The 23,859-nt window shown below is 42.1% G+C and overlaps 1 protein-coding gene across 5 annotated transcripts in view; it reads left to right on the top strand.

The window, feature by feature from the left end:
• ATXN7 (ataxin 7) overlaps nucleotides 1-23,859 on the top strand; it is a 156,331-nt gene that overhangs the window by 15,096 nt on the left and 117,376 nt on the right. For 3 of the 5 annotated variants that reach the window (XM_066245286.1, XM_066245280.1, XM_066245281.1), the window contains exon 2: nucleotides 22,789-22,886. The exons of the other annotated variants lie outside the window; for them this stretch is intronic. The gene's annotated coding sequence lies outside the window, so the exon portion shown is untranslated. The remainder of the gene's footprint in view (nucleotides 1-22,788; nucleotides 22,887-23,859) is intronic. 5 annotated transcript variants of the gene reach the window in all.

Below are 23,859 nucleotides of genomic sequence, written 5' to 3'. Positions count from 1 at the left end.
TTTAGCCAGCTGCTTATAGAGTTCCTCAATAAATTATCCTTTGAAATGAATGTTTAGAGTACGGATAAAGAGTGGTAGAAATAAATATATTGTGTGAACTCACTTTTGTGAATCCTACTGCCTCTCTCAGGTATTGCTCTCTATTTGAAGAAAAGGGGCTTCCCCACCAGGATGGAAGACAGCCCCACCCAGCCAACCATGGCTGGAGGGGAATAGAGCATCTTTTCTGCTGACTACCATTTATCTGCCTATGTCTTTATTTTAGCAACTCTGTAAGCTGTGAATGCCTGCTGGCTGCAGAGGGAGACATTTGAGTTCTTGTTTGGAATAGCTTGTTGGCATAAGCCAATTCAGTTCCTATCAGCTCCCTGGAAGAATTCTTTAAATCAGCTTTTGTTTAAAAGACTGCGCCAATATTGAGAAATATAGTCACCTCCAGGATACTTGAGCCAAGTGAAAGGAAGGTGAAGTGTTTAGAGACTCCCAGGTGAATTCCAATTAACATCTAACCTTAAACCTAGTCACTTCAGTAAAAGAAAAATTCAAAGAAGCTCAGAGCAGATTATGGTATAAGCATGTGCTAGTCCTCTCCTGTGGAAAAGAAAAGTGTTAATCTGTTAAAGAGACAGGCAAGGCTGAGCAAACAGAATTTTCTCATTCTGCTTATCTTTTACCTTAGTGCAGAAGAAAGATTTATTCTGGGATGAAAGAGAGAAAGAAGGAAGGATCACAGGCAGGTGGCTAGTAATACAAGATGGTTGGTTTTCTGTGTGCCTTGGCTAGTGGTAAGCAGAGATCCTCAGGTCTGAGAAAGTCAAATGACACAGGGCAGCTTCCCTAGGCAGTGATACAACTTTCTGGTATTGAGGGTGAAAATACAACGCTGACTTTGATTCCAACCCCTCAGCACGAGGAAACTTGGAGAAGTAGGAGGAAGTGGCATCTCTTTGTTAACGTTTTATTCCTAACATGTAGCAGACTTCTGCCACTAGAGAGTTGGCCCCCCATTCTGCCTTTCAGGAGTACCTCCTGTGTTCTCCTGCACTGACCAGGTTAAAAGGTGTCATTTCTGCCTGTGAGCTATAAGAACTTACATGCAGTGCTTGGTGTGAAGGAGTTGTTTTGGAAGATGAATAACTGTTGTGATAACTGCTCACAAGCAAAGGAAATTGCTGATTTTACAAGTCTATAGTTTGAATGCTTAGGTCTGGAAGGAAATGAGTCCAATGCAGATGGTGCAGGAGACTTTAACAAAGAAATTATTATCAAAGGAATAGGCAGAGTTAAGGGTGACATGGGGTTCCTTCACCCAGAAACTACCAACGAATAGGAAGCTGTTATTACTGTTAGGTCCAAAGGAGCAAAGAAAAGAAATAGCATTTATTTCTGGAGTCCAGGGAGAGAGCCAGAGCCACTGCGGTGGAGCCACTGAGAGGAGGGCAGTGCTGGAGGAACTCAGCCTCTGCCGGAAACGCAGCCCTGACGGGAGGGAACAGGAAGCACGTCCCCCTCCCCTGCTTTCCTCCTTTCTCCTTTGACCTTCAGTGCCTCCTCTTGGCCAAACCCATGGGAAGCCTGCCTGCAGGAACCTAGTGGGACTGCCACCCCTAGAGAGTCAGCCTTTGGGGCACAGGTCAGGGCCAGGATGGTGGAAAATTGGTCTGGAATTGAATAGAGGGATGAAACAGAAAATTGCTAGCATACCCTAGTATCATATTCATCATCTCACTTTCATCGTTTTATCTCATCCTCTCATCTCTTGAAATCCCACAACTTAAAGTATGTGGACTATTGATTGGGACTGTTTTAATCTTTTAATATAAATAGTCCAAAGAGTTATCCTACCATCATCAGAATAATTGTACATTCAAAGAAAGAATCTGAACAATTCTCAGAAAAATTGGGAAATCATTGGAAGGCTGTCTATTGGAGCAGTTTATTCTTGGTTCTAGTTCAACTAAGATTTTTTTTTAAAGTATGCATATGAACTGTACAAGTGATTTACCCTAAAATATAAAAATTATACTTTTAATCACACATTTGTGAAACGAGTTTTTGTTGTTAAGGTGCAGGAGGAAAGTGGAACTTTTTCTGTCCTTTCATACTATCCCTTCAGATCCATTTAACTGAGGGGTGAATTGGCAAGAAGAGTCTTAGCCAATCTAAATAGAAAAAGAGCTTTTTAGTTTTTAAGAGTGGTCTGTTTCAATTCATAGCTTTATTGAACATTTTGTTTTGAGATGGAAAGATAAGACATTTATTCTGCTTTTCAGAAAGTTAACATGTAGTGAAGAGAGGTCCAAATCCAACTGTAATAATTGGTGATGGGTACTTTAATGGAAGCATCAGCTGTGCGATTAAAACAATGTGGTTTAATCTGTCTTTACCAGAGACTCTTTCATATGGCTCTCACATTGTATCAAAAGTCTGCATTTGCCTTGGCCAGTAGCTCAGTTGGTTAGAGCATTGTCTGATAACGCCAAGTTTGAGGGTTTGATTTCTGATCAGGGCACACACAAGACTCAATGAGTGCATAAATGAGTGGAATAACAAATCCATGTTTCTCTCTCTCTCTCTCTCTCTCTCTGTCCCTCTCTTTAAAATCAATAAATAGAAATTAAAAAAGAAAAGTTTGCAAAAAAAAAAGAAAAAGGAAAGTTTGCACTTGCCACGCCCAGCTCTGGTCACAGTGAGGCTTTGACTGCTGTCAGCAAGGATGGCCGAGCTTTTGGTGCTTTCTTATTACAGCTAGTGCTCGACTGACCGGTCGTAACACGATTTGGTCGTAAGTTGAGTAGGCTATATGTACAGTACTGTGAAATGATGTTATAAAAATCTTTAAGTCATATTTTATCATAATTTCTTTTCATTATTGTTATATATCACAATTTTCTTTGTTCATTTTATGCCATTTGTATAATCTCTACACCGTTTTGTTTCTTATTTTTACATTCATCAGGTTTAAGTAAAACACTGCATTACCAGTATAACTGGTTTAATATTTGCAAAGACAATTTCCTCTTGGTAGACATCTTGGGAGGAGTTTGATGAAAAATATCCAAGACACAAAACACAAATTGCTGTACCGAGTCTGGGATAACAGTTGAAATGGTGCACGCGGAGATGGTAGTGCTGCCGGAAGCTGGTCTGCACTGTCGGACACCCAGCTGGGCAACACTTGCGCTGCCAGACGCGGAGCAGTCGTGGCTAGCGATTGTGGTCGTAGAGTCAAATGGTCATGATTGCATAGGTCGTAAGTCGGTCAATATTTGTACTTTGCGGATGGGTGACATCCAGAACCTTACCAGTCCCACAGTGGGCCTCCAATTGGCCCACCTCCACTCCTGCCTCTTCTGGCCTTCAGTTCCTCAGATTTCTGTGCGTCCTCAGTCTTTCTCTTGAGACTCCCTTTGCCTGAGCACCTGCCGCCACCCTCATCTCTGAACTGCCTCCTGGTCCCAGTTTAAATACCACTCTTCACAGAAGCCTTTCCTGACCTTCCAGACAAAATCCAGGGATCTTGTTACCTGCTCTAAAACCCACATGGGTTCAGGTACCACACTTTTCTTCTGCAAACACCTTTCAATTTGTGTAAAGTTTTATGTTTTTTTGTAATTATAACTTTTTTTAGATTTTATTTATTCATTTTGAGAGAGAGAGAGAGAGAGAGAGAGAGAGAGAGAAAGGAGGAGGAGCTGGAAGCATCAACTCCCACATATGCATTGACCAGACAAGCCAGGGCGACCTCAGCCTTCCAGGGCGACACTTTATCCACTGTGCCACCACAGGTCAGACAATTTGTGTCAAGGTTTGATGGCTGTCTTCCCTGTCAAAATACAAGCACCACGAGAACCAGATTGCACATCTGCCTGTTCTCAGCTGTGTCCTTAGCACCAAGCATGATGTTAATAGTGTCGCTCCACAAAGAATTATAGAGGAAAGTGACCCCCTAGCATGTACTCATTAATTCTGTGACCTTTGGTATCTGGCCACTTGGAGTCTCAGTCTCTCATCTGTATAATGGGGGAATAATGATAATGGCACTTAGTAAGTGCCAGGCACTGTGCTTGCCTTATGTAGTCGCTTCAGTTAATCCTCACAGAGCCAAAATCACTTGAGGTCACACATTTTGTAAATAGATAACGGGATTTCAATCCTGGTCTGTTTAATTCCAGAAAGGGATTGCTCTTCTTCAGGCCTTTAAGTGGTTTTTCTGTGGTATAATGTGCAGGGGAGATGCCCATGCTAAGAATGTGGACATCAAAGAAGAAGCAGAGCCCTGGCCGGTTGGCTCAGCGGTAGTGTCGGCCCAGCATGTGGAAGTCCCGGGTTCGATTCCCAGCCAGGGCACACAAGAGAAGCATCCATCTACTTCTCCACCCCTCCCACTCTCCTTCCTCTCTGTCTCACTCTTCCCCTTATGCACCCATGGCTCGATTGGAACGACTTGGCTCTGGTGCTGAGGACGGCTCCATGGCCTCCACCTAAGGCACTAGAATGGCTCCAGCTGCAGCAGAGCAACGCCCCAGATGGGCAGAGCATCTTCCCCTGGTGGGCGTGCCAGGTGGAGCCTGGTCAGGCGCATGCGGGAGTCTGTCTGACTGCCTCCCAGCTTCTAACTTTGGAAAAATACAAAACATAATAATAATGATAAAATAAAGAAGCAGCAGGCTGGAGATCTCTTAAATCATTTTTGGGAAATTGTGGAGTGTGGGATTCATTTTATTTAAATGAAGTGACTACTAACCTGAGTAATGAAGATGTTAGCTGGGTCTAGAGCAGTAGTTTTCAACCTTTCTAATGCCGTGACCCCGCAATGCAGTTCCTCATGTTGCGGTGACCCCAAACCAAAAAATAATTTTGGTGGCTACTTCATAACTGTAATTTTGCTACAGTTATGATTCGGAATGTAAATACCTGATATGCATTATGTATTTTCCAATGGCTTTAGGCAACCCCTCCGGGGTCGCGACCAACAGGTTGAGAACCGCTGGTCTAGAAGCAGACTACAGTGCAAATATCCTTAGGCACGAGCTGGGACCAGAGAGGGAAGAGCCTTGCCGGCTGGCTGGGCCAGAGAATTGCCACTTTCTGTAAAATGCTCCAAGGAAGCCATTGAAGGGTTTTATTTATTGGAAATATTGTGGAAGCAGGAAGTCCCAATTTGGAGTTCTTGGTGGGGCAGAAGTGTGTAAGGTCCTTCTCCCAGTTTATATCTGTAGAAAAGGAAGCATTTTAGCTGATTTTTTCTGCTGTAACACCCAGTGCAAGGGTACAACAATGGATTCACCTGTGTGAGGGTAAGGAAGGAATGGGTGTACAGTGGTGCCTTGAGGTACGAACAGACAAACATACGAATTTTTTAAGGTACGAGCTGCAACTCGGTTCGTATTTTTTTTTGAGATCCGAGCGAAATTCCGAGATACGAGTGGTGATTTGAGAAGCTGTCGCTAGTTGGCACATTGGTGCACAGGTCCAATATCGGCAGTTTGACATACTAGTTGATTGACTTATGAGCTGGGATACAGAACAAATTAAATTTGTATCTCAAGGTACCACTGTATATATTCAGTTGTTTGTTATAATTCTGTTGTTTGTTCTTGTTTTTTGCAAGAGTAGATTGCCTAGCCCAGACTGATAGCAACCTTGCATAAGTTACTTCACCTCTTAGGCCTGTTTCTCATTTGGAAATTAGGAATAATTAAAATCTGTATCTCCTAAACTTGTTGTGCAACATCCATACAGTGCCTAGAACAAAATGAGCATTCCAGCAGTGTTAGCTGTATTGTTGCTATTTCCTGTGCAGTCTGACCCAGGCCTCTTGCATGAATGTTCATTGCTCACTTACCAAAGGCAGGTTGACTGGACTTAGGAATCAACGTATTTTTAAGATCACGATTTTAGGGTTTACAAAGATAGTAAAATTGGCAATGAAAAAAAGACAGTGAAACACTTAAGTGGGGCAGGGGCAGTTCTAGTGTTTCTTAGATGTGTTTATGATGAAATGAAAATGTGAACATGGGCTAATCCTCATAGAACCATTGTGTGTGCCTGGACTAAGTTTTCTATGTGCTTTCCCTGAGGAATAGGTTTGGTTTATCTACTTTACAGAAAAGGGAGTTATGATCTTTTCTTTCTACAATGTTATCAGACAACTGTAGAGGTTGAGGTTAAACCACATGCTTCTCCAAACCCTTTGTGTCTTCAGCATCTTAAAGGCTTAACTCGTCTTCCATCACCTTTGGCATCTTTGCCGGGATGGAAAAATGGAAATGGGGCTCTTAATTTTTTCTAATCTGTTAGATTAATTGGAAGCACCATAGTGTGTTGCCTAGTACATACTAGAGGCTCAGGAAATATTTATTGAATATCAATATTAATCAATAAAAGGGTGACAGCCTTACCAGGCAGTGGCGCAGTGGATAGAGCGTCGGACTGGGATGCCGAGGACCCAGGTTCAAGACCCCCGAGGTCGCCAGTTTGAGCGCAGGCTCATCTGGTTTGAGCAAAGCTCACCAGCTTGGACCCAAGGTCACTGGCTCCAGCAAGGGGTTACTCGCTCTGCTGAAGGCCCACGGTCAAGGCACATATGAGAAAGCAGTCAATGAACAACTAAGGTGTTGCAATACGCAACGAAAAACTAATGATTGATGCTTCTCAGCTCTCCGTTCCTATCTGTCCCTGTCTATCCCTCTCTCTGACTCTCTGTCTGTCTCCGTAAATAAATAAATAAATAAATAAATAAATAAATTGAAAAAAATTAAATTATAAAAAGGGTGACAGAGAAAAGGTGCCAGGCTCAGCTTCCTATTAAAAAAGAAGGTCTGAGGTCACTAAAGATTTATTAGCATAGCCCAGCAGTTTTCAACCTTTTTCATCTCATGGCGCACATAAACTAATTACTAAAATTCTGTGACACACCAAAAAATACATATTTTTTGATGATCTGAAGAAAATTGGTATAATTTTGATTCATTCACACCAGACAGCTATTGCTGTGTTAACTAAGAGTGCAGTGCCCCTGACTAAGTAGTCATGTATTGCATGTTTTAAAAATGTATTGTGGCCTGACCTGTGGTGGCGCAGTGGATAAAGCGTCGACCTGGAAATGCTGAGGTCGCCGGTTCGAAACCCTGGGCTTGCCTGGTCAAGGCACATATGGGAGTTGATGCTTCCAGCTCCTCCCCCCCTTCTCTCTCTCTGTCTCTCCTCTCTCTCTGTCTCTCCCTCTCCTCTCTAAAATGAATAAAAAAAAAAAATGTATTGTGATGTACTGGTTGAAAATGGCTGATGCTGCCTGTTTACCCAGACTAAAGGTTGGGATCTGAGGACCTGAGGTGAAAGATTTTCTTGTGTGTGTTGCAGGGGATTAACTCCAATCTGTACAGTTTAGTGATCTACAGAAATCTGCTTCCCACTAGGTACCCTCGCTGCCCGAGAGGCTCCTGGCTCTGTCCTGGGGTGGGACTGGTCACTTTAAGTAAGGAGGTGTTGTAGTTGCTGCTCTTAGTCACCACTGTTGGACTTCAGAGCCTGATCTGACTGATATATGGTCTGTCCTTTAGCTCATGTAATTATGAGTTGGCATAAAGGAAATACATTTAGTGTTAATGAGGGGAGAAAGCAGGAAACTGATTGTATAGGACGTCAAGCATGTTGCATTTAATTCCAGATTTTCTCCCTTTCCCAAACAACAGAAAAAGTTTATTTCTTCTGGAAGAACTTCATTATGATAAACATTTATTGGCCATATCAAACCCAAAAGATGACCAATTGGGCAGTAGTTTGATTACCAAGTATCTTCTTCATGGTTTGTCATGCCAGAGGATGAAGATACTAGGCCTGACCTGTGGTGGTGCAGTGGATAAAGCATTGACCTGGAACGCTGAGGTCACAAGTATGAAATCTTGGGCTTGCCTGGCCAAGGCACATATGGGAGTTGATGCTTCCTGCCCCCTACCCCTCTCTTTCTCTCTTCTCTCTAAAATGAATAAATAAAATATTTAAAGAAAGATTCTTTAGCCCCAGCCGCTTGGCTCAGCAGTAGAGCATCAGCCCAGTGTGTGGAAGTCCCAGGTTCGATTCCCAGTCAGGGCACACAGGCGAAGCGCCCATCTGCTTCTCCACCCTTCCCCCCCTCACTTCTCTCTCTCTCTCTCTCTCTCTCTCTCCCTCCCTCCCTCCCTCCCTCCCTCTCTCTTCCTCTCCCCTTATGCAGCCATGGCTTGATTAGAGCGAGTTGGCCCTGGGTACTGAGGTTGACTCGATGGCCTTTGCCTCAGGCACTAAAAAATGACTTCAGTTGCAACAGAGCAAGGGCCCCCAATGGGCAGAGCATCATCACCTCCTAGTGGTCTTGCCGGGTGGATCCCAGTGGGGGTTCATACAGGAGTCAGTCTCTGCCTCCCCTCCTCTCACTAAAATTAATAATATAATAATAATAAAAAGATACTTAAAGAGGTAATTATAAATAAAACACACACTATACTATAAATATAAGTAAAATATAAAATGTGCATATATATATAATATAATAAAATACAAATGTGAACATATAAAATTATGTACTCTAAATACTGTGTGTCCGTAAAGTCATGGTGCACTTTTGACCGGTCACAGGAAAGCAACAAAAGACGATAGAAATGTGAAATCTGCACGAAATAAAAGGAAAACCCTCCCAGTTTCTGTAGGATGATGTGGCAGCATGTGCAGATGATGACGTAACACTGTGTATACAGCGGAGCAGCCCACGGCCATGCCAATTGAGATGTGGACAGTACAGAGGAAAGTTCAGTGTGTTCTGTGGCTCGCTAAATTCGAATCCGTGACCAAAGTGCAACGTGAATATCGGCGCGTTTATAATGAAGCGCCACCACACAGGAATAGCATTACTCGGTGGGATAAGCAGTTGAAGGAAACCGGCAGTTTGGTGGAGAAACCCCGTTCTGGTAGGCCATCAGTCAGTGACGAGTCTGTAGAGCAGTGGTTCTCAACCTTTTTAATGCCGTGACCCCGCAATACAGTTCCTCATGTTGTGGTGACCCCAAACCAAAAAATAATTTTGGTGGCTACTTCATAACTGTAATTTTGCTACAGTTATGATTCGGAATGTAAATACCTGATATGCATCATGTATTCTCATTGCCTCTCCGCCTCCTAGGCTTCTGTCCTCCAGTGCTTGCTGCACCCACCCACTGATGACGTCAGCAAGCGCCGGACACAGTAATGTGCTGCTATGGACTGTGGAGCGCCTCCCCCCCCCCCCCCCCCCCCCCCCCCGCTTCCTCCGCCCCTTAGGCCCTGGACGGATGATGCGATCACATCTGCACATGACCGCAGGCATTCAGTTTGAAACGCACGTCCATCATAACGGTGTGCGTTCAAGCTGAATAGCGCTGCTGCAGACGGTAGCGCAGCTTCTTAGCGGCTAAAGCCATCGGAAATATGTATTTTCTGATGGCTTTAGGTGACCCCTGTGTTTTGGTCGTTCAACCCCCGCCGGGGTCGCGACCCACAGGTTGAGAACCGCTGCTGTAGAGGCTATACGGGATAGCTACCTAAGGAGCCCTAAAAAATCTGTGCATGAGCCCACATCAAACTGCACTGAATAGGTATGAAACTGGGAGAGTTTTGGTGCAGATTTCACTTGTTGCTTTCCTGTGACCAGTCAAAAGGGCACCATGACTTTACAGACACACTGTATAATAAAAGTTTAAAACAAATATCCATGAATTATACTGATATAAATGATTGAATAAGTAAGCAAATGGAAGAGAATAAACTTTCCATATAGAGGAATTTTAAATGATTTACTTATTTTTAAAAAATTTTATCTATTGATTTTAGCAAGAGAGGAAGGGAAAGAGAGAGGAACATCGATCTGTTCCTTTATGTGTCCTGACTGAGGCTCAAACTGGCAACCTCTGCGCTTTGGAGCAGTGCTCCAACCAATGGAGCTGTCTGCCTAGTGCCTAAATGATTTATGTCGACTTCCTGAAAGGAAGTGAAATATAACTGCCCAGTCCTTAAATGTGGACTGTGCATAGTGACTTCCTTTCAAAGAGTATAGTATGGAAAGGGGAAAAAATAATAAAGTTACAGTGGAGACACCCGAGCCAGATGATCAAGTTAGCACAGTGATAAATGTGACCTTGAGGCCCTGGCCGGTTGGCTCAGCGGTGGAGTGTCGGCCTGGTGTGCGGGGGACCCGGGTTCGATTCCCGGCCAGGGCACACAGGAGAAGCGCCCATTTGCTTCCCCACCCCCCACCCCCTCCTTCCTCTCTGTCTCTCTCTTCCCCTCCCGCAGCCAAGGCTCCGTTGGAGCAAGGATGGCCCGGGCGCTGGGGTGGCTCCTTGGCCTCTGCCCCAGGCGCTAGAGTGGCTCTGGTCGCCCCGGAGCGACGCCCCGGAGGGGCAGAGCATCGCCCCCTGGTGGGCAGAGCGTCGCCCCTGGTGGGCGTGCCGGGTGGATCCCGGTCGGGCGCATGCTGGAGTCTGTCTGACTGTCTCTCCCCGTTTCCAGCTTCAGAAGAAAAAAAAAAAAAAAAAAAAATGTGACCTTGAGGTGATGTAATGAGAATGACTAACTCTGTGGTCTTAGTCCCAAAATCCCATAATCCCATTATAATCATGAGAAAAACATTGAGCAAAAAGTTGGAGACAAAACACCTAACTAGTACTTCTCAAAACTATTGTCAGTCATTAAAAAGGTACAATCTGAAGAACTGGTACAGTCTAGAGGAGTAAAGAGACATGACAGCTAAATGTAATCCTGGAACAGGAAAAGGACATTAGGCAAAAACTAAGGAAATTTAAAGTTTCCTTTATTTTATAAAAATGTATTGATATTGACTCATTAGCTGTGACAAATGTAGCAAACTAATGTAAAAGGTTAATGATAGAAGAGACCAAGTGTAGGGTATATAGGAAATCTGAATAATCCTAACAACTTCTCTGTAAACATAAAACCATTCTAAAATTGAAAGTTTTTTTTTAAAAAAAAGGATGATGACAAAGATAAGTCGATGGTTCGAGTTTAATTTTTGTCATGCTGGGAGCCTGAAGTAAATAAAGCAGCACTTGGTGCTCTGCACTGATTATGGTGGAAAACTGGGGCAGCTCTTCTTGCTGTTGTCTTGTAAAGCCATGGCCGTTTGTTTGCAGAATCAGAGAATGCAGTATTTCTAAATGTTCTCCTGTGGAATTTCCAACTGGCATGACTTTCTCTCCCTTTGCTTCTGCCCAGTAGCAGTCCCTTGAGTTGCAATTGCTGTCCTAGTTAATCAGAGGGTAGGATAAATGAAAAACTCTCCTCTTCCCCCTCCTAAGAAGTTTCAATGGGCACTGGAAATGTAGGTCAAATTGCATCACTGCAGAAAGGAGCGAACAGGAAGGTATGTATGAAGTGCTGCCAACCTCTCTTTAGATTCTGAGTCACAATGAACCTGTATTGAGCAGCTTAGGTGTGAGATACAGGGAACCAGAGGTCATGCTTTTGAAATAGTCCCAGAGTGTTTACATATTCATCAGTGATAAAAAAGGTCTTTTTCTCTAAAACCTTAGTGAATATAACTTAAACTGGCTTTGTTTAATTTGCATCTCCCAGTTTCTGAAATTCTTTTTGTTTCTTATGAATTACAGGCATACTGCAGCAGTTTATATTAATTCATCCAGAGAGATGTTTGAATTGTAGAAACTATTGCCATGTGTACATAAAAATATCATTTTTGGTAATCACATAACTCTAATAATGTATTTTACAATTACATATAATCATACGCTCAGTGGAATTTTGACTAGCTTATATAAATCACAAAATGTTTATTTTAAAGTTTAAAGAATGCTGTTCCTTGGTTCTCTCTCTTTTTTTTTTTTTTTGGTATTTTTCTGAAGTTGGAAATGGGGAGGCAATCAGACTCCCGCATGCATCTGACCGGGATCCACCCGGCACGCCCACCAGGGGGCGATGCTCTGCCCATCTGGGGCATTGCTCTGTTGCGACCAAAGCCATTCTAGCGCCTGAGGCAGCGGCCACAGAGTGATCCTCAGCGCCCGGGCCAACTTTGCTCCAATGGATCCTTGGCTGTGGGAGGGGAAGAGAGAGACAGAGAGGAAGGAAAGGGGGAGGGGTGGAGAAGCAGATGGGCGCTTCTCCTGTGTGCCCTGGCCAGGAATCGAACCTGGGACTCCTGCACACCAGGCCAACGCTCTACCACTGAGCCAACCGGCCAGGGCGGTTCTCTTATTTTTGATGGCTAAATCTTGCAGATTTTAAGATACAAGAAGTTTCTAAATACTTGTTTTTATTTTTACATAGTTTATGCTAACTTACCTTTGTAAGACATCCAGCTATTGGCTGCTCAAATGGCCCCTGTGGCTGACATTGTCATGAACAGTTCATTGTCATGAACTCTATGGCATTTTCTTTCTTTCCTGGCCTCCCTCACAATCATTGGTCATTCACCTGTATACACAATGAGAAGTCATAGAAAATATATTTGTGAAGATTTGGGTATTATTTAATCTTATGGATTGAATACATTATTCTGTGAAATATATTTATAATCCAGTATACTTTTAGCTAATTCTAACTTTTTAATTTTGAAATAATTGTAGATTCACAGGAATTTGCAAAGATAGTACAGAGAGGTCCTGGTTACTCTGCAAGTTTCCCCATTGATTACATTTTACCTAACTATAGTACAATATCAAAACCAGGAAATTGACATTGGCAGATAGTATGTGTTTAATATGTCATTTTATCTTTTGTAGATTCGCATAACCACTGCCATAATTGAGATACAAAACTATTCCATCACTGCATAAATCCCCCCTTTACCACCCTTCTGTAGTTACAGTCATTCCTGTTATCCTCACAGTCCCTAACTCCTGGCAACCACTAATCTGTTCTCCAACTCTATAATTTTGTCATTAGGGGAATGTTACATAAATGAGATCTTTTAAGATTGGCTTTTTTTCACTCAGCATTTTTAAAAGAATTTTATTTTGAAAATACTATTTATGTTAAAGATTTAAAAAGAGTATTTTTAAAAGAAGCTGTTATCCAGAGTTTGATTCACTGATTTTCACACCCTCATTTTTCTAGCTTGATGTTCTTTACTCTAACAGCCATTAGAGTTGCATGTGCCGATGTAATATCTGATTATAGCAGTAACCTCTGCCTACTGTTAAGGCTGATACTTGAAGTTAAAGGGAAAATTACCTCAGGAAAGCCCATCAAGAAAACAGGTATTACAATTGATTACTGAGCATGAGTAGCATGCCTAAATGTATATTTAAAGCATACCAAATAAAGTAACTGACCCATATTAGTGTTCCATTTTATCACAAAAGAATTATTCAAAGAAGAGTCTTTTAGGAACATATTTAAATGTGCAGCAGTTACAATATTTACATTAATTGGTTAATGTAAAGATTGTGTCAGAAAATTGTCTGTTATGTGGTTAGTGTGAAATACCAGCATATGAAAGCCAGTGTCTTCATCCTCTTAATCAGATTCTTTGAATGTCTTGGGTAGGAAATGAAGCCCTGTGGTAGATGAGGGTTGGGAACAGCCTCCAAAGGAACAAATCTGCCTCAGATGCCATTGTGTTGTTTTCTTTCAAAATATAAAAAAGACTAGATGCTGTAGGAGGGCAGTTAGTGTTTGGCTATAAATGCCACTGGTGCTCTAGGGAATCCACGTGGCCAGACCTGCAGAACTGAGTCCCAGGGTGCCATTCTGCACCTCACTAGCAGTGAAGGCAAGTGTGGGCACTGGCTCCTCGGCTTGCCTAGAATCCGTGTTCCTGACAGTTGTGTCAGGACAGGTGTTTATGAATGGGATAATCTTGTAACTCTGTAACTGGCAATTGGTCTTTGCTTGGCACTGACTCCTACATTTTAGATGGTTTTCCTCACCAATAGTAACATAGTCTTTGTAATTAAAATTAACCTCAATGTATAGGCTTAACCTCTTTCTATTAATCATCTTTGTTTTTATTCAAACAGCAAATGATTATACTTGAAGTAGCTATTGGTATAGAGGAAAAGGGAAATGATCATTTATCGATCACCAAATGTCTGACAGATACTGTTCTAAGTGTTTAGTATATTCACATCTGTAATTACAATATTGAAAAGCTGCACTAATGACACTCATTAAGTCATGGATCTGAAGTAAACAGCATACTAAGTAACTCTTCCTAGGCTAATTTTCTTGGTTAGGTTTATTTAAAAGGTCTATTTCCCAAAACACTATGTATTGTATATATTTATATATATAATATACAATATATTATAAATATAATTTAAAGAATATATATCTGTTAATTAATTTATATATTCATGAGGCAGTATGTAAATAACATGAAATATAGACATACCCCTTCTCTTAACAGCTTTCTATTCAGGTGAGGAAAACAAATTACAACTACAAGAAAAATCATCTCACTACACGAGTGATAACTCCCCTGGTCGGCAAACTGTGGCTCACGAGCCACATGCGGCTCTTTGGCCCCTTGAGTGTGGCTCTTCCACAAAATACCACGTGCAGGTGCTACCTTGATAAGGAATGTACCTGCCTATATAGTTTAAGTTTAAAAAATTTGGCTCTCAAAAGAAATTTCAGTTGTTGTACTGTTGATATTTGGCTCTGTTGACTAATGAGTTTGACGACCACTGGCTTAACTTATCGATGTATTAACGGGTATAACAAGGCAACCCATAATTCATTATCAAATAACTCTTGCAGACTGTAAATGCTATAAGTGTTCAGAGGACAAAATGGTTATTGATCTCTGACCCTTGATTTTGTCACCTGCAAAATGCAGATAGTACTTATTACCTCATAGTGAGAAATGAACCAAATATGTATGTGAAGACTTAGTACAATGCCTTTTACTTAGTAGCCCTCAGTAAACTACTTCTATGTTACTGATGATGAAAACTTTGATCGTATTTAGGACAAGAGGACTGGACTGGGCTAGGCTGACTGTTGATGCTACCCCAGACCTCAGTGGTTTACACAATCCATGTTTCCTATTGACTCAGGGCACAGCTCAGCATAGATTGGCAAAGAGGATCTTGCTTTGCTGGTCATTCAGGGGTGAAAATTTGTGATTCTGTCCACCCCTCAGGGCTTGAAGTCCTCTCTATATGACTGGCAGAGAGACTGAAAAGACAAGAAGGTTTGCATGGGCAAAGCCTGGAAGTGGCACCCAACCTTTCTGTTTACATTTTAGGACTCCATCATAGTGCCTTACCTCAATGAACACTGGAAAATTTAGTCTAATTGTGTACTCAGGAAGATAAGAATTGGATGTAGTTGAGCACTGGCAATTTCTATCATAAATATATTTAGAAAAGCTTAATAGAAGAGAAGGGTTTTTTCTTGGCTCTTTCAGAGACATGAAATTTGTCATTGGTTGCCCATCCTGCCTTTAAGTGGCATTATTGCCCTGGCCGTTTGGCTCAGTGGTAGACATCAGCCCAGCATGTGGAAGTCCCAGGTTTGATTCCTAGTCAGGGCATACAGGAGAAGTGACCATCTGCTTCTCCACCCTTTCCATCCCCCTTCTTTCTCTCTCCCTCTCTCTCTTCCTCTCCTGCAGCCATCGCTCAATTGGTTCAAGCGCATTGGCTCTGGGCACTGAAGATGGCTCTGTGGAGCCTCCGCCTTAGGTGCTAAAAATAGCTCAGTTGCTAGCATGGCCCCAGGTGAGCAGAACATCAGCCCCAGATGGGGGTTGCCGGGTAGATCTCAGTCAGGATGCATATGGGAGTCTATCTCCACTGCTCTCAGTTGGAAAAGAAAAAAATACGTGGCATATTTAAGGTTTTTAAAAATGCTGCAAACATAATTAATCAAATTAGACATTTATTCCCCTAGTCACTGCCTTTACTGTAAACCATTTAAGTACTGTAGCCCTCCATTTCCTCACTTAAAAATATTCTTCATAGGGCTGTGGTAAAGATTACCATGTTTTTTGCTCCATAAGATGCATGGGCATTTTCCTCTCCACTTTTTTTTTTGGGGGGGGGGGGGGGGAATGCATCTTACAGAGTAAAAAAAAAAAAGGTAAATAGGACAGTGCATGTAAAGTTCTTAACACAGCATCTGGCCCAAAGTAAACACTGAGGAAAAGCTTTTATTATTATTGGTAGTATTATTCATAAATATGATCCCAGAGCTGAACCCTTACTAGCTGTTCATTTATTTGGCATCTTTTTTTTAAAGGACCATACTAGACTAACAAAGAATGACTCAGTGGAGGATGTATATATGAGTTCTAGGATTCTGTAACCCCAGGCCAGTAATAGGAGATTGATGTTGCCCCAGCCGTTGCTGTCTCCCAGGTTCCTCTCCCCTTAGTCAACTCCAAAGACTCAATTTCCTGTTAAAAAAACAGGAGCTCTGCACTTCAGGTTACCTCTCACCCTTCTTCCTCTTTCTCAGTGTTGAAGTCTATAGGTGAGCTTGGCTGGGACAAGTGAGAATAAATGCCAGAACAGCTGCTTACTACTGCTCAGGCTTAACAGCAACTCCTTAGCAAGTCAAGAACATTCCACCCCTGATGCATGTTAACCCAGATGGAGGTAGCTGGGAAAGCCTGTGGCTCCATTTAACCCATTTCTGTTAAGCAGGCATTTATTAACCCCGGGGATACAGGGTGAAATTAAATGTTTCAGACACCACCTCTAAGAAGTCCACTTAAGGAGGTAGGTATGTTGACCTGAAGAGATTTCATCTGAGCTAGGTTTTCAGGGCTGGATGTGGGTTACCTACAAGGTGGCAGGCAAGAAGGGAGTTCAAGGCGGCAGAATAGGTGTGCAGGGGTAGAGGTGGGAACGGCTGTGGTGGAGGCAGTCCGGGGAGTGGTTTTACTCAGCTCTAGTATTGACTGCCTCACTTCCGCCCCTTACTGGCCTCATCCGACAAGCCTCCACTTTCTCTCTGTTAAAGGCCTATAGAAGGGTTTCTGTATCATAGACCTGGGAGGATTAGATTAAGTGAGACCATGTATGTGTTAATACCCAGTACACAGTAAGTGCTTAATAAATATTAGCTGCTGTTGTTATTAGTGTCATGTGCTTTTGTAAATCAACCTAAAAATGTTCTGAATTGACCAAGGATTTTGTCACAGAAACAAATTGGAGAACCACTGGGACTTTTACTGTATTTTTTGGTTCTTTTTTAGGCTAATTGTGAAATAGTATACTGTAGCCACACCTGATGAAGAAGTGGCTTCTGACTCCTGAGCCTAAAAGAAAAGGAGCCCAGTTAACCTCAATGAATCCTGGGGGGAGAGGATTGAGACAGGAGCGCTGTGCAACCGGAAACGGCAAAGGGGTGGGCGGGAGGGCGGGATGGCTGCGCTGAGCCCTTTGGAAAGAGAAGAGGTGTGAGTGTGTGCAGATAGGGAGATGCTGTCAGGAGACGCAGTCTCCTTTAGAAATGTTAAGACAGGAGTTTAATGTAGTGTTGGGAATGTGCTGAGACTAACTGCAGGGACTAAAAGGTGCCCATGAAACCTAGTCCTTCGAGTAGGTGGTTTCATCTCTCTCGACCAGTTGTTAGCAAACTTCACTTGGTGTTCAGTGCGTGACCCTGAGAGCAGTGTCTGTAGCTTGGTAGCAGGTGTAAAAGCTCCAGCTGAGCTTCGAAGAGGGGGATACCCAGTAGTATGACCGAAAAGACAGGTTGTGTATAGAGTATAGAAGTTCATTCTTAAATTTGCAAGGTGGAACTTGGGTAGGAGGAGTGTACATAAACTAGGGATCCTGATCATTCCGATTTCTTTAGTACATGCCAGCTGTTGACAGGAAACTAGCTTTTAAAATATGTGGTTTGCGGTTTTTCATTTGGGAAAAGACGCTTAGGAAAACAATGCGGGCTCAGAGTTGCAGGCTAGACCGCCTGCAGCAGACTGGCGGAAGGAGAGTAAGTGATGCAGACAGGTGGGTGCCTAAGGAAGAAGTGCCCAGTGACGAGAGGCAGCACGGGACAGGCATCCGCCGGGTGCCTTCTGCGGGGGAGCTGGCCTTAGTTGCCAGATTTTTGGATATTCTAAGAGAAAATGGGAACATGAAATTTTTGTGAATCTTCTCACCATTTAAATATTAGCAACAAATTTCAAAGAAACAAAATGGACTTTATAAGGCCTCTGGACTTGCTGTTTGCAGTGAGGGTCAACAATTGGAGAGAAAAATGCATAAGGTGGCTCAGCTGAATACACTGCTGATTCTTGTGCCAGGCACAGTACCTGTCATGGAGCGCATGCTTAACATGGTTTTATAGAGGAAATGAACCAGCTCGGGTAAGCCTTGCTTGGCTTTCAGTTTTTTCCTGTATCGAGTGGAGTGATAGGCATTCATGTTCCCTCAGCCCTAACTTAGGAGACAGAACCCTTGTGTGCCCTCCCTGCTGGGCCCAGCTCTCCAGCCCTTTCCTGTCACACCTCTGAGCACCCACACGGCTATTCTCATGCTCAAGACTCATGTTTTAAGAAAGTTTAAGAAATAAACGCAAGTTTGTACTGTTGTGCTTCAAAATAAGACTGACTCGGGTTAGCCTGTTATTTTCTTCCCTTTATCATAGTAAGTTTTTGCATAATTTTTACAGAATTTTTCAAATTATACCATAAATTGCAACAAGGCCCTCATAGTCTTAAAAAACAAAAATATTACTCCTAGAAAGTAAATAATTTTCTCTGTAAAAGTTGCTATAACACTAACCATGTACCAGTGTGGGCTTTTCTTTGTTAAAGGTAATGAGAGGATTTTTCTGAACCTTTGGGCATTCCACCAAATCTTTTAAAACACATTCTAGTGTTATCTGCTATTTTATTTTATTTTTTAATCTTGAGTGTTGAAGTATACCACTTATACCTATGCCTGAAATATTTCATTATGGTAAATGTTATTATTATTATTATTATTATTATTTGTGTGTGTGTGTGTGTTTTCCAAAGTGAGAAGCAGGGGGACAGCAAACAGATGCCCACATGTGCGCAACCAGAATCCACCCAGCATGCCCACCAGGGGGCGATGCTCTGCCCATCTGGGGCATTGCTCCGTTACAATCAGAGCCGTTCTAGTCCCTGAGGCAGAGGCCACAGAGCCATCCTCAGCGCCTGCGCCGACTTCGCTCCAATGGAGCCTCGGCTGCGGGAGGGGAAGAGAGAGATAGAGGGGGAGGGGTGGAGAAGCAGATGGGCGCTTCTCCTATGTGCCCTGGTCGGGAACCGAACCTGGGCACATGTTCTACCACTGAGCCAACTGGCCAGGGTCCTTTTATTTTTTATTACAAAAATTTTAACTGTCTTGAGCAAGATTATTATCGTTGCTATTATCAGAAATTAACTCATAAAGATTTAAGTTCAGAAGAGGGGAGCCATTTTTCCTACAGGTCCAGGGGATTCTTGAATCCCCAGGGAAGGAAGTGCTTTGGACCTCTTGGAGACTGGACTTGACCTAGAACCCCTGGGCAGAAACTGTTTTTCATTCTCTCTTGATGCTGCTTAGCCTCTTGCATCCTGTTCACTCTAAGCAACACATTTTTTCTTTCCTGTTGCTGACTGGCTCTTTCCTAGAGACTGAGAGCACAGGGGTGCTTGCAGTCTAGACCAGAATTGACCCTCTTTATTCCAATTTCTAGTTCCAAGGGGAACAAATTGAATTTCACTTTGGGTCATGTGTCCAGCTTTGGCTGAAATGGGAAGAGTTTGGAGTCCCATAGTACAAATATGACTTGGCATGGGATTGAGAATTATAAAGTATAAGAGAAAAGAGTCACACTGGGGTAGACAGCAACTCCAAAAGAGGGACATCATCTACAATCTTTCCCCCCCAAGAATGAGTTAATAAATTAAATGTATTCTTCTCATGGCTCTGGAGAACATTTAAGTTATATGCTTTCTATTTTTTCCTTTTCCTTCTCTCTCACCTCTGTCATTAAAAAAATCTCTTGGCCCTGGCTGGATGGCTCTGTGGTAGAGCGTCGGCCTGGTGTGCGGGAGTCCCAGGTTCGATTCCCGGCCAGGGTACACAGGAGAAGTGCCCATCTGCTTCTCCATCCCTCCCCCTCTCCTTCCTCTGTCTCTCTCTTCCCCTCCCGCAGCCGAGGCTCCATTGGAGCAAAGATGGCCCGGGCGCTGAGGGTGGCTCCATGGCCTCTGCCTCAGGTGCTAGAATGGCTCTGGTTGCAACAGAGCGACGCCCCAGATGGGCAGAGCATCGCCCCCTGGTGGGCATGCCGGGTGAATCCTGGTCGGGCGCATGCGGGAGTCTGTCTGACTGACTCCCCGTTTCCAACTTCAGAAAAATACAAAAACAACCAAAAATATCTTTTAAAAAATTATATTTATTTAATGCTGGTTAAATAGTAGGTGGTGAATGAATAAAAGCTATCAAGTTTTATATTTCTATTCTTAGACAATGTTCCCTGTTCTAGCTTTTAAACGCTTTCTCTTTGCAAAACAAAACTAAGTTGCTGTTTAGGCAGTTGAGTGTACTGAAAAAGGAACTAAATAGCACCAAAGGCCTCCCTCCTAGCTCTAATTTTAAACCATTTATTTGTTAGATAATCTTGAGCAAATTATGATTTCTCTTAGTCTGTTTGCTCACTAGTAGAATGGAGATTATAATAACAGCACTTTTGAGCATGTCATTGTGAGGATAAAATGAGAGAATGTATATAAACGTGATAGTTTTCTTTTCCTATGAAAGAAAGATTTCTGACCCCTATTCTAAGTAAAGAAGTTACTGTTTTTAAATGCTTATTTTTAGTAACTGCCACTACCATTTTTCTCTAAGAAGAGGGTTTCCCTTAAAGCATTTTTAAGGTACGCAGGCTAGAAAATGGTGATGTTTTTTTTAATGGCAGAGACTATCTTGGGAACAATTTCATAGAACCCAAAATCTGATAACTTCCTTGGATACTTTGGAGATATAGCTGAAATGTCCTGATGGAAAACTGAAAAATAGCTTGACCCAGTGAAATAAGATCGAGTACAGAGTCTAATTTTTTTTTTTCGTTTTACAGAGACAGAGAGAGAGATAGACAGGGACAGACAGACAGGAACGGAGAGATGAGAAGCATCAATCATTAGTTTTTTGTTGTGCGTTGCGACACCTTAGTTGTTCATTGATTGCTTTCTCATATGTGCCTTGACCACGGGCCTTTAGCAGACCGAGTAACCCCTTGCTTGAGCCAGCGACCTTGGGTCCAAGCTGGTTAGCTTTTTTGCTCAAGCCAGATGAGCCTGCGCTCAAGCTGGCGACCTCAGGGTCTCGAACCTGGGTCTTTCGCATCCCAGTCCAACGCTTTACCCACTGCGCCACCGCCTGGTCAGGCACAGAGTCTAATTTGATGCTGGCTTTGTTCCATCCTCCACCTCAAGTGTACTCTGAAGGAGTCGCCGTCAGCGAGGTGGATGGTTATCTCCAATGTAACATCTTTACTGGCCATCTCTGTCCCGGGAATTTGTAGCTTCCTTTGAATGATTGTTGCATAGCTATTCAATATTTAGGATGCAAAAGCTCAGGATAGACATATTAAACAAGATTGGAAGTTTTTATTGGAAATAAGGCAGAAAAGAAACTAAAATGGAAATCAGAAAAAATTTAAAAGATATGGGACTAGGAAGGAAGTACAAATCTGGGGAAGAAAAACATCTGGCTTATAAAGATTGTAGGAATGATTATTGAATGATTACATTATTGGATAACATTTCGTGGGTAAATAAAACTGAAACTGTCTAAAAAAGGGAGAATGGAAGGATGTGATCCAGGAATAACTTAAAAGCCAATAGAGATAATTATGAGTAAATGTTCAAAACATGACATAGAATTTCAGCCACGGACTTTCTGAGATGCTTTATTAGTATCTCAAACCATAGAAATATAAATATTTGGCTTATCATCTCTGTTATGAAAATAAAGAAAAGTTGATCAAAGCAATATTTCTGTCACATGACGTTTGCGATCGCCAGTGAGGACTATAGGAAGAGAAGTGTATCACTGGTGAGTTTTTCGTATGAAATTAGCTTGCCTTGTGCTTACTTCAGCATCAGCTCCATAGCTGTGTCATTGCTCATGTTTGCTGTTCTCTCTCTTCTGCAAGTGAAACCTAAAGACCAGTTAAATTTCTAACTCTAGTTTGTTTGTCTCCAGTTCCTTGACTCCTTAACTGAGTGATCGTCCCCAAATTAATTTGTATAGTAGCCACATTCTGCTTGAAATATATATGTACACATTGCACAAAAGTGCATAGATAATGGAGCACATAATTTTCTTGTGCTCTTTTGAAAGATGGTTTGAGTTTTTGTTTCCTGTTCGTAGTATTATGAATTGCTTTCATAAACTGTCAGATGATAAAGGCAGAGCGAGCTTTATAAATAATAATCTCATTCAATGTGTGTGTTTTTTTAAAATCTGTGATTCTGACAGGCTTCATAGGGGAGCAGGATTTTTAAATAGCCATTTTAAAAATTAAGTGAAAACTCATTAGTGGCAAATTACACACAATGACCTGAAGCCCCAGGAGCTTTCTTTGTGTACATATTGAATTGTCATTTGTTCTTAGTTTATTATAAATATAGCCGTTAAGTTCATTATAGAAAAGAAAAACTGAATCACATTTGTTGTAAAATTTAAAGTGCCTCAAGTTAAACACTTTGACATTTCAAAGCACATATAATAATTTTGAAACAGCTGGTAACTAATTGTAGATTTCCAGTGAGCTTTACCCAGTGTTTCATCCCTTTGCCCCCTTCTCTGTTTGTAGATCTGATCAGATTTAAGAAGAAGGCGCCTCCACAGTCATAGCAGATGAAGATCCACTGGTAAATCGATCAGGAGTTTTGGCCTGCCCTCCCAAAAAAGGTAATTCACTGTTCCAACATAGCACAGCCAAGAAAATGTGACACTTCCGAGTATAACAGAGCAAGTTTTACCAAAGGATGATAGTTTTTAAATTTAAGGTATCTGAGGAGTAAGATTTCGAATTTTAAACATAACTCTGTGTATGATCTTACTAACATGAATGACAGTGAATTTAAGAGTACAGTATTATTAGGTGTTTGTCAAAATAAAAACTGGAAATACTGCTCACCATCCCCATCCTTGAAAATTACAGGGAGACTTTGGAAATAGGAACCCCCTCCCTCAATAAATCCATATTCATTTGTTCTTAGGAAGATGTCCAAGGATATGCTCCTGTGTTTCTATCTGACTCTAATTTCTCCAGCTCCTGTTTTTCTCTCTCCACAATTGACAAGGACCTAGCTGCTCAGGGCTGGGAAGATCCTAAGCAAGTCCTTCAGACACACGTTCTGGGTCCAGTGCTTCTGCCCTGCCACCAGATGGCTCTGTGCTCACAAACAGTCCCACATCATTACAGAAATAGCAGCCGCCATTAGTTGGAGAGGAGGTGTGGTAAGTTCCACATAATGTGAAAAAGAGGAAAAATTCCTGGAAGAATTTTTTTAGTTCCATAGATTTTTAAAATTTTGTTCTATTTTAAATTTTATGGACACTATTTAAAAATAACATTAAGCTTTCAACTTCACTTCATAAAGTTACAAAAGCCTGATTTGTAGAAATCCTGTCCAGTTAAACCTTTGTGGACTTCCTCTCCCTAGCCTGGTCCAGTGTCAATCTGTCCTACCCCACCAGACATAATGGCAGTTGAGCTGTCCTGAGCTAGCTATGCACATGTGGAAAACTGTCAGATCAAGTGGCTTTTCTCCTGGAGGGATATTTATTTTAAAAAAAAACAAAACAAACAAACTTTATCCTCCCATCTTCTAAAAGCAGTGAAGGGCTTACATGTTAAGATGAGGGTTAAGATGGATCA

This window comes from Saccopteryx bilineata, chromosome 10 (assembly GCF_036850765.1).
Source record: "Saccopteryx bilineata isolate mSacBil1 chromosome 10, mSacBil1_pri_phased_curated, whole genome shotgun sequence".
Classification (NCBI taxonomy): domain Eukaryota; kingdom Metazoa; phylum Chordata; class Mammalia; order Chiroptera; family Emballonuridae; genus Saccopteryx; species Saccopteryx bilineata.
Note: the sequence above shows the minus strand (reverse complement) of the source record. Positions and strands in the feature narration are given on the sequence as shown.